General features: G+C 42.9%; 1 pseudogene; it reads right to left on the bottom strand.

The window, feature by feature from the left end:
• Nucleotides 1-4,332: 4,332 nt before the first annotated feature.
• LOC134361504 (telomeric repeat-binding factor 2-interacting protein 1-like) lies at nt 4,333-6,231 on the bottom strand (annotated as a pseudogene).
• Nucleotides 6,232-8,882: the final 2,651 nt, after the last annotated feature.

Here is an 8,882-nt window from a genome sequence, read left to right as displayed (position 1 = left end):
GAATGATAGATACATACAGAGAGCTATAAGTAGAACTAAAAATATGTACCTATACATATACAAATGCATAAGAAAAATCAATGTATACCCAAATGTTTTCCACTTGGTAAATTACATATAATTTGGGGGTTTTTTCTTCATATTTTCTACAGGGAACATGCATTACTTTTATATTCAAGAAAAACACGTATTATTTTTATAGAAAAAGAAAGATAAGCATCTAGAAGAGATGTTTTGTCTCTAATGTAACCAGAATGCATTAAAACAAAATATTACAAAACAAAATTAGAACAAAGTTCTTGGTCAGAGACATAAACAGCAGAATTTATAAGGAGATCACATCTCTATTAGTGCATAAATCCTTACAAATGCGTGGAATATTCCAGTGTTCCTTCCCTGAACAGCTTTATACTCAATCCCCACCAATAGTAGAAATCATCTGTACATTTACCTCTTCATTAGTGGAAATTCATCAGAATTTATGACTCTGAGTTTGACACATTTGGGAGATCCTCGCCTGCAGCAGCTCATGGAAGTAAAGAGAGTACATAATTTGCAAGGTCCTATGCAAAATGAAAATGTGGAGCCTCTTGCTCAAAAATTATTATGAATTTCAGCAGATACAGCAGAGTATTTGAAAGAAAGTGAGCCGACAGGCCAGGTACTGTTCAAGCTTTATTAAAGAAAGAAATCTGTCAGGCTGTACTCAAAATGGAGGACAGCCCGGGGCTGCCCTGAAAATGGGGGACAGCACCAGGTGTGGGGGTGGTACAGCTTATATTGGTATGTTGGCACCAAGAGCTGGGTGATGTAATTCTGGGGTGGGGATTGAGTTAGGTCATGGGAATGGAGAGTTCTGTGCATGCAAAAACGCCGAAAGTTTCGTTTTCTCTGAAACCATGAGGCTTCTTGTAAAAGAGAACGGGAGAGGGGAGGGGAGGAGGTGGATGGCTCCATTTTGTACTTGGGCTTGTCTAAAATGGCGCTGGTTATGTTGCAGATCTATTAGTTTAAACCAAACTCAGGGGCCCTGTGTGACCATGAGGGTTGCTAGTTCATGAAGCCAGCCCTGGAACCCTAGAGCAAGACAGATCTCAGTTACAACTTATTCTGGCACCAGCTGCCTGACTTTCACAACTTAACCTGTCAGAGCCTCAGTCTCCCTATCTGCAAAACAGAGTCATGCTTTAGGAGTCTTATAAGAATGAGGTAATATGTGTGAAAAATCTGGTATAGTGCTGGTACACAGTGCTCACTAAATTATAGTCAATTTCCATTCTCTAAACACATATTTCCTCCATCATATCAAAGATCAGAAAACAAGAAAAACAACCATCTTCAAAAATCTTGCTCATTTCCTTAATTTGTATTTTACTTTAAATAATTCTAGTTATCATGAATAAGATTTCATTAAGAACCACAGTGTGGCACAGTGAAATAGGATTTAAAATTAAATCGTGGTTCCCCAAAAGTAAATTTTATAGAGGAAAACATTGCATTATGACTATTTTTAGGCATAAAGAGGAAGAACTTCGAATCTATTGTTCCCTCACTTCACATTCATGGTAAATATGAACATAGCTCTATTACTAGATGTCATAAAGCATTTTTAGTAGAACAAAATCAAACTTGAAATTTTCTTTAAAATTGGAAATTACCAAGCAAAGGGAAAAAAAATGGCTCCAAGGTAGTTTATGATACCAACTTTATTTTGTCTTGTTTCTGATCATTCTTAATGAAGAAGAATTTTCTAAACAGACACTTTAATCCTGAATTAAACTATGGCAGAAATTTATTATGAGAGGTACATCTGCTTGTTAATGGTTGGTTTAGGCCACTGTTGCTTAAAGAGTGTGTAAGACTCACTTAAGGGAGATGTTTAAATTACAGATTCCTGGCTCCACTTCTAGATGCACTGAATCAGTGACTCTGGGAGGGAACTCAGAAATTTCATTGTTAACAAGCTAGTGATTCTTATCCACATTAAAGTTCATCAGCCACACCCTTATAACTTGTTATGCACATGGACACAGGTGAAAGATGAATAATTCAGTAAGATCCCAAATGTGTAAGGCACAGAAGCACAGTCTGTCTGTTTCTTTCCTTTCCCCTGGTCAAGGCAGGTTTATTTCTACTCTACGTATGCAGGACTTTTCCCTCCTGATACAAGCACCAGATCCTGGATCTGCAGGACTTTTCCCTCCTGATACAAGCACCAGATCCTGGATCAGGAGAAAATGAAACCTGAAGGTGGCCCCTTGACTCATATCCATGGAAAGAACTCCAACACATCCTTTCCCTCTGATTTTCTCTCTCTCCTCCTCTCCTGTTCTCCATAATCCACTGGATGCTGGATGGTGAGCACAAGTGTAATGGGACAACAGCTTGAACCCACCCATCTACATTTGGTTTGCCTTAAATTTACATGGGAAGTAGATGCTCTGGCTACCCACCAGGGTGCGCTGGACTTTGAGTGTCTTCCAGCAGTGACCATGGTCTTTTGCTCCTTCCATTCTTCCATCCAAGAAAGATCATCGAATACCAGGTTTTGAGATTGTGTAAATTTACTCCAAAATTAGACAGACTGTTGGTGTTTTGTAAAATCATGGCACTGGTGTTAATATATGCTTTTATATAACCTCTTTGTACACCATTTTTTCATCTGAAAAACAGAAATTTTAAGGATTTAATCTGATTGGATGTGTGGTGGGTCCAGTGCTAACTTTACATTTACTCTATCAGCTGCCCTGGAGTTTGTCACCTCTCGTTTCTTGTGAGTCCCCGTCGACCACTGTTGAAAGTACTGGTTCATGGGTCCCTCTCAGATATTCTGAGTGTGCCTTATGGTTGCTTGTCTTAAATATATTCGGCCATCTATTCAGTGATTTTTATCTAAATATAAACGTGTGTAATTTCCAAAATCTTGAAAATGTGTTTCACAGAGCTTTGCGAGTCAGATCAGCTCATTGCTGCTGGTCCTGTCCTGTCTGCCTCAGCTATTAATCATAGGTGCTTTAACCTCTCGGTATTTCAGTGTTAATTTTGTTAGTTAAACAGAATAACCTTTCTAGAAGAATGTTTCTGAGGATAGTAAAGATTAGATCCCATGTCACTCTGTCAAGTGTCTGAAGCTTTACTAATTTCCTTTTCCCTGAGAAAAGGTCCAGTTTACATTAAACTTTGAAAACTAAAATGGCAGCTGTGGTAGTCTCTGTTGCTTTCAATGAATATAAAACCTTGAAAACCTGAGCCACTTTTCACAGCACTCACACAGCTGCCCTCACCTCCAGGCCATGTCCCCGTGGGCTTGGGCATCCAGCCTGTTCACATGCCATCTGAATTCCTACGAGGCCAACCTGCTCTTCCCGCACTTCAGAGTACTGCGTGCCTTCAGTCACACACTGCGTGCCTTCAGTCACAGACTTACCAACTGACCTGCAAAGCTTATCTACGAGATAGTCTAAGTTTACATAGGGCTCTGGGACCTGTGTATTCCTAAACAGCTTACTGTTTTGTTTTTTTTTTAAATACAAAGTTATATTTGTGTTCAATAATGAAAGCATCACAACAAAGTAGAATCAATCCACTTTTAAATCTAACACAATCTTTATCACAAAAACTATGCTCAATAAATTAAAAATTACTATTAATAGAATAAGACTCTAGATTTGTCTTTTGAACAAAACTGAATGGTAGGTACAGAAACGTACTAGAGACTTGACTTAGAAGGACTTGAAAAGAACAGCCAAGTAGCAGGGTCCCAAAATATTAAGTTAGCAAAGGAAATATAGGATTTTCAAAGCAGTCTAGAAATTGGAGCTCACGAGGGGATGCAAGGGTTTGGGATAGTCCATGTTCAAGGCCTTGTAATGAAATCTTCCCATATTTCTAGATTAAGCATCTATCATAATCTAGTGAAGCTTCTTCCAACAGATAGGAGGTTCTTTATTCATGCTGCCTGAAAAGAACTATGCCTCCTAATTTTCCTTCTTTGACTTTGTTTCTAGCCCCTGCTAACAATATAGCAGGAGTTTCATTCCAGCAAAGAGCCACTACTAAGAAGACCAACCCCTCTCTGGTTTAGATTTTCCTTTCATAAACACACTGATATTTGCCAGGGACAGCTCTAAATATAACCAATTTCTTTTATTTTTATCCTCCTACATAACTCTGCTTGGCTACAAAATCTAGGACTCACAGAGCAACAGCAGCACTGGTCAGAAGATCAATGTCAGTTCGAACATAAGAACTCTTTAAAGTTCAACGGCCACAAAATTTTTTTTTACCTGCCTCATCAGCCATCCCTTCTTTCTTTCCTTATTATCATACCAATTATTTCTCTCAGAATTCAATCCTCCAAGCTACATTCTGAGCACCAAATTTTTTGACCAATGCATCTCTGGTATCATCATCTTTTTGCAAATCTGTATCATCTTGTCGGGACCAAATGGGGTATCCATCAGCCCTCTGACCAGACCCTACAAAAGAGGAAGTGGCCTCCAGCCCACCACTATTTTTTAGGAAGGCCTGTGTAACTGTTGATAGATCCAAGTTAAACTTTTCCGTTAACTGCCGGATGGTCTTAATGGCAGCTCCCATCTCTGGTGGGGAAACTTCTTCCTCATCAGGCTGTGTTTCTGAGCCTTCCTTGGGTGTGGGTGGATCACCCTCACACAGCGTTATACGTATTTCGACATCAGGGCTCTCGTCCACCCTCAAACGCCCGTGGCTTCTGCAAGCATCTTTTTCACTGCTTCATCCTCCTGCCTGATCTCTTCATTCGCACGTCCCTCTTCTGCACACCTGGCGTTCTCTCATTCTGTGGTTCGCTCATTTGCACGTCCCTCTTCTGCACGCCTGGAGTTCCCTCATTCCATGGTCCGCTCATTCGCGCGTCCCTCTTCAGGCACGCCTGGAGTTCCGTCATTCTGTGGTCCGCTCATTCGCGCGTCCCTCTTCTGCACGCCTGGAGTTCCCTCATTCTGTGGTTCCGCTCATTCACACGTCCCTTTTCAGGCACGCCTGGCGTTCTCTCATTCTGTGGTCCTCTCATTCGCACGTCCCTCTTCAGCACGCCTGGCGTTCTCTCATTCCGTGGTCCGCTCATTCACACGTTCCTCTTCTGCACGCCTGGCGTTCTCTCATTCCGTGGTCCGCTCATTCACACGTTCCTCTTCTGCACACCTGGCGTTCTCTCATTCCGTGGTCCGCTCATTCACACGTTCCTCTTCTGCACACCTGGCGTTCTCTCATTCCGTGGTCCGCTCATTCACACGTCCCTCTTCTGCACACCTGGCGTTCTCTCATTCCGTGGTCCGCTCATTCGCACGTCCCTCTTCAGGCACGCCTGGCGTTCCCTCATTCCGTGGTCCGCTCATTCGCACGTCCCTCTTCAGGCACGCCTGGCGTTCCCTCATTCCGTGGTCCGCTCATTCGCACGTCCCTCTTCAGGCACGCCTGGCGTTCCCTCATTCCGTGGTCCGCTCATTCGCACGTCCCTCTTCAGGCACGCCTGGCATTCTCTCATTCTGTGGTTCCCGCTCTCCACAGCCTCGTGGTCTTGCTCAGCCTTCCGGTCAGCTTCTGGGAGGAGGGGCTTGCTGGGGCGTCCCCCAACAGGCACTTGTGCTCCTGGCCACAGCAGGGACCCTTCCGGGACTGCCACAAGTGCCACGTGAGTGGGCTTTTCTCCCTCGCCTTCCACAAGGCATTGCCGGTGATGGAGCTGAGCGAGCGGGTGTTTTCCTTCACATCAGTCAAGATGGCCACGTCGGTCAAGATGGCCACGTCGGTCAAGATGGCCACGTCGGTCAAGATGGCCATGCCGTCCGCGTCTGAGTCCGTGAAGGCGATCCACCTGCGAGTGGCTGTAGCTCGAGCGCCGCAGCACCCTCGGCCGGAGCCCTGGGCTTTGTCTCCGGGGCCTGGTCTGCAGCGGCCGCAGCCTAAAGGCCTCCAGCTCGAGCCGCTCGTTTCGCTCCATGCAGTCCAGGATGCAGATGAAGGCACCCGAGGTCTTGGCCAGCACCGCCCGGGCTGGGCCGCAGCATGGCCCCGGGTCCCTGCACCCAGCACACGGTGCCACCGCCATGCAGGGTGGGTGTCAGCAGCCAGCTCTCGGCCGGGCTGGGCCGTGCTGGAAGGACTTGGAGCTGCCGGCCTCCCTCACGAACAGAGTCGAGGACTGCGTAGGCCCATTGGGTCTTTGCCCGAATCCATCGCCTCTGCCATGCCTGACACCAGGCACGAGAGAAGCAGCCCCCCATGAGCGCCTGGCACACGGAGCGGTCCCCACAAACACCATGGCCGGTAAGCCCAGCACTCTAAGTGGCTTACTTTTCCTGGTATCATTTTTACGATTTATGAAGTTAAACATCTATGGGAATGTTGGTTTCAAACACATCTCTACTTAGAGTCGAATACCTTTTAAATTAGTGTCACACCAAAAAAATCACTCGATATTTAACCTGTCAAACTCATTCCCTTATCATATTTACATTAATTATGCAGTTAAATGATAAAATGCTTAAAGGACAAAATCTGATTCTTTAACCTGTGACCTTTCAGGTAGGCACAGAGTGAAGGTAATCCATTCATCCGTTAATTCAACTCATATTTACTGGAGACTCGTTCGGAGCAGAACTGATCCCTGCCCTTAAGGAGTTCAGCCTTGTGAAGTGTCGAGCTAGTGCTGGGTCTGGAGCTCACAAAACCCTCAAGCCCATTGTCCAGACTGGTTCACAAACCCTTCACATGCAGGTTTACGAGCTAGGTAACTGGCAAAAAGGCCCTTGGAGCCATAGGTCAGAGAGCATGGCTGGGTGGAGTGGATGCCCAAGGCTGTAAACGCCAGCCAAGTAGCAGCGTGGTACCTACCACTAAGTCCACCCACACACAACTCATTTACAAGGAATGCTCTGCACCACCCTCAACCAGACCTAAGGCTAGGGGGGCCTGATTAAACTATTCTATTTTCCCAACATGAAGGAAACTAACATGGAGCAAACAAGCACTTTCTATACAACAACAAAGAGTGATAAACAGAAGAAAGAAAACAGCATGTTGTAGGAGAGAAAAAGGGAGGACAGTTTAATATAAATGTAAGATCAAAGCATTTAAGTGAGGTGCAAGGCGTTAGTAATGATTTCTCCAAGTATAGGATGCAAAACCTTTATTTTCCAAAACATTAGGTTTTCTCTTTTGTTTTTCCCTACCTCATTGTATTAATTCATTATTTTTAGTCAATTCCATGCACGAAAATATAGTTTCAGCACTTTATAAGGTTTTATTTGATTAGATTTTGAATGCCTGGGTAGATAAGGCTTTTAACTGTACGTTTGCTAACTCTCACTTCTAGCAGGTTTATGCCAGATCCAACCAATTGTATCAACTACAGTGAGCTCATTCCATTACATATATTGTTTTTAATAAAATAAAATATAACGTTTATTTAATATATGGTTTATTATAGGGAATCAAGAAAAACAGCATATTTGGAGGAAACTACACCGAGCTGAGAACCAAAAAGTGAAGTTTCCTCTTTCTCTTCTGCACTTCCAAACTCTGTGCCTTCATGCAATGAGTTGTATACTTATTTCTGAGGAAATGCCACAGGGAGTTAGGGGGTAGGGTGAGGTGGAGAAGAGAGAATGATCACAAAACACGAGTCTTACAGATGCCGTAGGCATTGACAGAGCGAGAGAGAGACTGAGATGTATAGTTAACTGATGAGAGAACACAAGAGCTGTAGCTGCTTCAGCACTAATCAATAAGCCCCATTATTAGATTTCAGACAACAGATTCTGATTTTTTAGACTTTTCTTTAAATAACCAGCATGTGTCTTGTAAAACATAAACTCATGCTGCATTTAAATACAACTGAACAAAGGACAACTCTATAATGAGAAACGGCGCTTGACTTGTTGCTGTTGGAAAGAAATGTCAAACTTGAATCTGTTGTCTCACTTAACGCTATTATTAATACTTACGTTCTAGATAATTAAATAGCTTTCTGTTCCTGTTGTTTGCCAGCCTAATGATGCCAGACAAAACAGACTGGCTTTATGATTTTTGTTCAATGAGGTCCTTGTCCATATTTTAGGAACAGTGTACGTATGACTTAAATAATGCAACTGATTGGGGGGACCCCGCCACATTTTTTCCATGTAAATGTAGCCGTAAGGAGATATGGATGCCTTGAAATGGGATATAATTGCTAGTATTTTTTTCTAGTTATTGGAGATTCAGTTCATTTTTATTCCGGTTGGTTGAGTGTTTTTTATTTGTGTGTGTGTGTTTGCTAAGAAAAGAAAGAAGAGAAAGTATTTTTATTTGCTCCCTAATTATTTCTTTTTATACAGTAAAAAAAAGATTGACCCAGTCATGGCTCAGAAGACTAGAACTAGCAATCATATTAAAATGTTTGAAGATTTTTTGCTGTTACTCACCAGCACCAGGTGGTATTGAAACAAGAAAGCATATCTGGAGAAACGATTGCCATTGATTTTTTTTTTTAATGTAATGATACTGAGAAAGCTGTTTAATGCCAAGTGGCTGCCCCACAAAGTAAACAAGAGGAGAATTTTCATTGGTAAATTTTGGTGATTCTAAAGTGTAAAAGGTTTAAGTCATTTTACTGTCAAGAAACTATGAGTCTAACGCTTTCGACCTTCAAAGGGTTAGGTTAATGGAAAAAGGAGAAACGTGTTCTGAGCAGGGAAGAAAGTTTCTTCAGCAGTGTCTGGAAGTCTTACTACTCTGATCTGTTCTGTGAGTGTTAGATGTGGTGATTCATCGTTTACTCATTAAACATTTTCTGAGTGCCGACCGTATGCCAGTGTGCGATGTACTCATACTGCATGAAACTTACATTTACATTCACA

This window comes from Cynocephalus volans, chromosome 13 (genome assembly GCF_027409185.1).
Source record: "Cynocephalus volans isolate mCynVol1 chromosome 13, mCynVol1.pri, whole genome shotgun sequence".
In the NCBI taxonomy this organism is placed as follows: Eukaryota; Metazoa; Chordata; class Mammalia; order Dermoptera; family Cynocephalidae; genus Cynocephalus; species Cynocephalus volans.
This window is presented reverse-complemented; position numbering and strand designations above follow the sequence as displayed.